Source organism: Melanotaenia boesemani, chromosome 17 (genome assembly GCF_017639745.1).
Source record: "Melanotaenia boesemani isolate fMelBoe1 chromosome 17, fMelBoe1.pri, whole genome shotgun sequence".
Classification (NCBI taxonomy): Eukaryota; Metazoa; Chordata; class Actinopteri; order Atheriniformes; family Melanotaeniidae; genus Melanotaenia; species Melanotaenia boesemani.
The window spans coordinates 24111825-24119273 of record NC_055698.1 but is presented as its reverse complement, the minus strand read 5'-3'; the positions used below and the strand labels follow the sequence as shown (position 1 = coordinate 24119273).

Genomic DNA, 7449 nt, shown 5'->3' with positions numbered 1-7449 from the left:
CCACTGATCAACACTGACCTCTTAACAGCTGGGAGCAGAGAGGCAGGACACATATGCAAACACACACACAGTCACTCAGCTGCAGAAATGAATGAATCCAGACTCTTATTCATAACGTTGACGTCTCAGCAGATACAAAAAAAATTCTAGTAAATATTTCATGAAAAGAAAGAGTTTTTGTTTTCTATATGTATCTTACTTAAAGCTCAGAGGTGACACATACTGAGAGGAAGATCTGATGTGTGTTTGCAGATAAAACTTTGGGTTTAGGGAAACTTGTTACACAAAGTTTTTGGTAACTGTTCATGTTGTAAACTTTGATCAAATGTTTGTGTTTAATATGAAGTCTCTGCAGTAACTTCCAACTGCAGCAGGCAGTTCTGTCCATTTCAGTGTTATTAAGGAGGATTTATGTAAAATTGTTTTAATGTGCTGCACACAGGACAGGACACAGGGTGTCATGGCAATTAAAACAGTACTTAATAAAAAGATAAATATCAAAGACAGAATAACTATCTAGTGAACGGTGGTGTGGTGGTTAGCACCGCAGCCTCACAGCAAGCAGGTTGCCGGTTCGAATCTCGGCTGGTGGGAGGTTCGAACCTTGAGGACGGTGGCCTTTCTGTGTGGAGTTTGCATGTTCTCCCCGTCTGTGCGGGTTCTCTCCGGGTTCTCCGGCTTCCTCCCACCGTCCAAAGACATGCATGTTAGGTTAATTGGACACTCTTAATTCTCACTAGGAGTGAGTGTGCGTGCGAATGGCTGATTGTCTCTATCTGTGTTGGCCCTGAGACAGACTGTTGACCTGTCCAGGGTGTACCCTGCCTCTCACCTTTGAAAATGCTGGGATAGGCTCCAGCTCGGCCGCAACCCGAAATGGAATAAGCAGTTAAGGTAATGGATGGATGGAGAATAAATATCTCCAGACTGTCATATAATACCAACATTTTCTTTCCCAGTTTGCACATAACTCAAAGTTAACAGATGACGAGCAATGAGAGGCAAACCTGACGGTGACGTCTACAGAACTAGAACTTCAACACAATGGCTTCAAAATCATTTGAACACAAAGTTTACTGTCATCACTTAACAATTATTTGAAGACATAATGTGTGTGTCTGAACAATGTGTGTGTTTGTTGAACTGTATCAGTGTCCTTGATAACCTCCAGGTGTAGCAGAGGTTTGAGCAGGTTAACATCTTTGTCATGTTTGGATATTTGTTATGTGGTTTTCCTCATGTGAGATTTCTTCAACTCATCATGCAGCATCTTAAGAATTTCTCATTGATACAACATGAAAAATTGTGATAGAAAGTTAAAACTTAAAGACATGATCGTTTCAGCTGAAGGATATTTTTCCAATTTTGTTACCTTCCTGAGAAGAAACTGTAAAGTTCTTAAAACCATATTAGAAAAGTAGTTGGCAGAAATATGAACTTATATGTCCCTTCCTCATTATTATAACACACCACTTCAATTCATATTTGCTGTAACACTGAACACAAAACATGACTGAGATGTTGTTTGTTACCTGATTCATTTTTTTTATTGCATGAAGAAAATTAAAGGTTGGTTAGAATAACATTGTTAGAAAGCTGCTTCACCCCAATCAGTCGTTCTGTTCTTGGACTAAATACGTGACCCATCTTGCCTCCAGTGTTGGCAGCACTGGTGTATGAATGTGTATGAAGGTTTGGTAACTGGAGAGGCTGTTGGTGCTGGTTGGAAGCCACATTTCCACCAGTCTGTCCCAGGACAGATGTGGAAACACATGTAACTTACCACCACCAGTGTGTGAAAGTGGAGCAAATGAATAAAGGATTCATCTAAAGCCTGAGTGCTTTGAACCGCTCTGTATAAATCTAATCCATTAGACCAGTGGTTCTCAAACTTTTTACAGTATGAACCACATGAGAAAATATTGAGCTCACCAAGTACCACCATCATGAAAAACCTGAACATACAGTAGCAAACATATTAAGCTATAACATACATAGCTATTAGCTATGGACAGTTCATAAAGGAACTGGGCTGCACAGTGGTGTGGTGGTTAGCATCACAGCCTCACAGCAAGAAGGTCGCTGGTTTGAATCTCAGCTGGAGGGGGAGGTTAGAACTTTGTGGCCTTTCTGTGTGGAGTCTGCATGTTCTCCCCGTGTATGCCTGGGTTCTTTCCAGGTTCTACAGCTTCCTCCCACCGTTGTGGTTGCTTGTCCCCTATGTGTTGGCCCTGCGATGGACAGATAACCTGTCCAGGTGTACCTGCCTCTCACCGGTAATGCTGGAATAGGCTGCAGCTTACCCGCGACCCTTAATGTTTAATAATTTCATTAAAAATTATTTATGACTTTCCTGTAAGTACCACCAAGAGGGCTCTCGCGTACCACTGGTGGTACACGTACCACAGTTTGAGAATATAGGCATTAGACTATTATAAATCAGTTGCTTTGGGAGGATAAAACTGTGACTCTGGGCAGAAACTAAAGTAACTTGTTCTGTAATCAGTCCAAACATGCTTCATCTGGGTCTTCAGTTGTTATGTTTGGTTTTCTGCCAATAACTTAACAGGAGGACCGTGTTTTCATTAGCAACGAGTCAATCATTTATTTAACCTTTACTAACCTCCTACCCACACTGACAGATGTATCAGCTAATGCTGACTTAACTCCAATAACATTTTGGAAAATAAAAAAGGGCAGTGCACTTTGCTTAACAGAACAAAACATTTTTTTTACCTTCTGTAAACTTAGATGTATCACATACACTTCAGGTTTTAACATTGCCAACTTAAAATCATTATTGCCCATTTTTACACGTTACTCTCTAAATCTCAGTGGAGTTTTGACCAGTCTGCCTGATCTGGTACAATAAGGTTGTGAGAGTGCAGACATGTCAGCAGTGTCATTGTTTTGAGTTGGTGCTGAGGATTGTGCCTGTCTATCAACATTATCAGCCAACAGAGTGTTGTCACAATCCACTTCCTCATTAATGTTCTCTTCAGAAGTTGGTGGAAACGCTGCTTCAGCAGTCTGTCTCAGGTGCTTTCTGTTACGTCTGAAGATTCTTACTTCAGGTGTGCTGACAACATAGAAGCGCGGCTGGTCATGTTTTTTTCACAAGCACCGCTGGTTTCCAACTGTTTCCTGACCTCATTCTCACATTTTCTCCAGTGTGCAACTCAGACAGCAGTTTTGCACGACGATCAAATTTATCTATCTCAAGATAGACTCAGCAAAATTATTGAGAATGAATCTAAATTGATATTTTAAAGGAAATGTGAGAATTAAACTTCAAAAACTCTTCTTAAAAAAAGAAAAGAAGTCTTCATCTTCTGACACCAAAATCAGACCTCATGTATTAACTGTTTAACATGTTTATACAGAAAACAAATCTGTGTCATGAGTGTGTGACTGATGCCATTTTCTGCCTCATTAAATTTAGACAGCAAATTGATTTAATAGGAAAATGTTTCGTTTATCTCAGATGACCTGATGTTTAATGATCACATAACAACACAAAACAATTCCAACAAAAATATTCATTGTATTTTCTTGTTTTAAACTTCTTAAAATGTGTGATAATAAACTGTTTAGTGTCAATATCAGTGTTGTGTTTCATAAAATGGTTTCTGTAGTTGAACCCTTCAGCTCTGTGCAGCTGTGGATCAGTTCCTCTCCAGCTGAGGGAGGTTTTTGTACCACGTTGAATCACTGTGTGAACGAGCTGTAATCCTGCTGACAGTAATAAACTCCTGCATCTTCAGGCTGAACTCTACTGATGGTCAGAGTGAAGTCAGTCCCAGACTGACTTCCACTGAAACGATCAGAAACTCCTGACCAACGTGAATTGGCATTATAGATTAGGAGCTTAGGAGGTTCTCCTGGTTTTTGAAGATACCACTGCAAATCATAGCTAACACTTGAACTGGCTTTACATCTGAGAGACACAGTTTGTCCTGCAGCAACAGACTGAGACCGAGGAGTCTGAGTCAGGATGATTTCACCTGATGAACCTGGAAAATGTAAAAAACAAAAAGAGGAGAAAATGAGAGAAATGCAGATTAAAGAAAGAATATCAACATTCGAAAACAAAAATATGATTTCTTTAAGATGGAGAATAGAAGAAGGTGAAAGCTGCTTGTTTTACTTTTTTTCATCACAACAGAACATCATTGTGGTGAACCTGAAACAAAATTTTCACAAGAGAGTCTCACCCTGAACAAGGAGCCCCAGGGTGGTCAGCAGTAGAGTCAGTGACATCATCATTGTGCTGCTGGTGTGTTCAGTGTCTCTGAAAGGTCTGAACAGCCACTGATCAACACTGACCTCTTAACAGCTGGGAGCAGAGAGGCAGGACACATATGCAAACACACACAGTCACTCAGCTGCAGAAATGGATGAATCCAGACTCTTAGTCATAATGTTGACGTCTCAGTGGATACAAAATAAATTCTAGTAAATATTTTATGAAAAGAAAGAGTTTTTTATTTTCTTTTATTTTTTTTTTTTACTTAAAGCTCAGAGGTGACACACACTGAGAGGAAGATCTGATGTTTGTTTGCAGATAAAACTTTGGGTTTAGGGAAACTTGTTTGTGTTGTAAACTTTGATCAAATGAAGTCATTTTGTGTTTAATGTCATGTCTCTGCAGTAACTGCAGCAGTTCTGTCCTTTTCAGTGTCATTGAGGAGGATTTATGTAAAACTGTTTTAATGTGCTGCACACAGGACAGGACATGGGGTGTCATGGCAATAAAAACAGTACATAATAAAAAGATAAATATCAAAGACAAAAAATGTCTCCCTGATTGTCATATTATACCAACATTTTCTTTCCCAGTTTGTACATAACTCAAAGTTAACAGATGACATACAATGAGAGGCAAACCTGACGGTGACGTCTACAGAACTAGAACTTCAACACAATGGCTTCAAAATCCTGTGAACACAAAGTTTACTGTCATCACTTAACAATTATTCGAAGATATAATGTGTGTGTCTGAACAATGTGTCATATGTCCTGTTTGGATATTTGTTATGTGGTTTTGAGATTTCTTCAACTCATCATGCAGCATATTAAGAACTTCTAATTAATACAACATTAAAATTTTAGATAGAAAGTTAAAACCTGAAGACATGATTATTTCAGCGGAAGGACATTTTTTCAATTTTGTTACCTGCCTGGGAAGAAACTGTAAAGTTTTTAAAAACCATATTAGAAAAGTAGTTGGCAGAAGTATGAACTTATATGTCCCTTCCTCATTACTATAACACACCACTTCTATTTATATTTGCTGTAACACTGAACACAAAACATGACTGAGATGTTGTTTATTACCTGATTCAGTGTTTTATAGCATGAAGATAATTAAAGTTTGGGTAGAATGACAATGTTAGAAAGCTGCTTCATCCCAGTCAATCAGTCGTTGTGTTCTTGGACAAACACGTGACCCATCTTGCCTCCAGTGTTGGCAGCACTGGTGTATGAATGTGTATGAAGGTTTGGTGACTGGAGAGGCTGTTGGTGCTGGTTGGAAGCAACATTTCCACCAGTCTGTCCCAGGACAGATGTGGATACACATGTAACTTACCAACACCAGTGTGTGAAAGTGGAGCAAATGAATAAATCATTCATGTAAAGCCTGAGATCTTTTAACTGCTCTTTATGAATCTAATCCATTAGACTATTATAAATCAGTTACTTGGGAGGATAAAACTTTGACTCTGGACAGAAACTAAAGTTACTTGTTCGTAATCAGTCCAAACATGCTTCATCTGGGTCTTTAGTAACGTGTCATTTCATATAGATATATTAAGATATTATCATCCATCTGTTATTGTGAAAACAGACTGTATATTTTATAAAAACACCTCTACTGTGTGTTTGCAGTGAGTGTTTACTGAACTATATCAATGCTGGAGTAACTTCCAGCTGCAGCACTGAGTTCAGTTTCTGTTCAGTCTGACTGAAGGAGGTTTTTGTACGATGCTTTTTCACTGTGTGAACACGGGGCCACTATGATAACTCTGACAGCAATAAACTCCTGCATCTTCAGCCTGAACTCCACTGATGGTCAGAGTGAAGTCAACTCCATTCCCTGCTCCACTTCCGCTGAATCTGGAGGAGATTCCTGAAAAACGGCTTGATGTCACATAGATCAGAGCTTTAGGAGCTTCTCCAGGTTTCTGATGGTACCAGGCCAGGAAGTACTGTGAACCAGAGTAGCGAGTAACTGTTGGATTGACTTTACAGTCAATAGTGACCGTTTGTCCGAGCTGCACTGATCTGGCTGCTGACTGAGTCACAACAACATTCTGTCCAACAGACCCTGAGGAGAGAGAAGAAACACTGGACATGAGATGGTGAGGTGAAACTCAGCTACACTCCAAATGGTTTTCACATCACAGAACAATGATTTTCCTCACCCTGAGTGAAGCAGAGGAGAGTCCAGATGAGGACGCAGATAAAAGTCATGTTATTGATGAGGAGGATTTCTGTGGCTTCTGTTGTCATGAAGGACAGCTGTCAGTCATCCAGTCTTCAACTCTCAGGACTATAAACTCTCCCAGAGCACTGGAGCATGGTGCTGCTGATGCAAAGTGTTTCTCTATGGAAATGTTCTGACTCCAGCAGGGAGTTGAATCTCTATGATTATGTTAATCAAAAATTAATCACTTAATCAGAATTTTAATTAAATAAAAGATAATTTTGATTAGTTTGTAAATTATTTCAATTATTAAATCTTTTCTTAAATTTTTTATCATTTCCATTCATGTCTACAGTTTTCATTTCTAATTAAAGATGTGGTATTTAAACAACTATAAAGATATTTTTTGTTATTTTTCATGCTTATTTCGATAAAATATTAAATCTTTATTTTATTTCTGTTGTTTCTTTAAGGAACAGGATTGTTTGTGTTGAGTTTGTTGTGTTGAAAGTCAGAGAGCCGTGTCTCTCTACAGTCAGAGGTTTTTGTACGACGACTCAACCAGTTTGTATCACTGTGGTACACGTTCGGTGGAGGAACCAGACTGGATGTTGGAAGTAAGTTAAATATTCAAGACATGCTTAAAATTTTTATGTGTACAGAATTTTCATTAATTCAACTTTAAATCTGAGATGTTGTGAGTTTTTTTACATAAAAATTTTCTTCATTAGTTTTTTATCAGCAGCAACAAATGCAGCTTAATGTTTAATATTTGAAGGAAAAACCTAAAAATCCAGGATTAGTTAAAAAGGAGCCATAAAACAATCACATATTTAGATATTTGAAGACTTGCAGTTTAAGTTTTATCAGAGGAAGGTTTGTTGTGTTGAAAGTCAGAGAGCCGTGTCTCTCTACAGTCAGAGGTTTTTGTACGACGACTCAACCAGTTTGTATCACTGTGGTGGACTTTTGGTGGAGGAACCAGACTGGATGTTGGAAGTAAGTTTATAAATATCATAAAA

General features: G+C 38.6%; 1 gene segment (V, D, J or C); it reads right to left on the bottom strand.

Annotated features, from left to right (window-relative positions):
- The window catches only part of LOC121656206, a 30247-nt gene that overhangs the window by 20073 nt on the left and 2725 nt on the right, over nucleotides 1-7449 (bottom strand).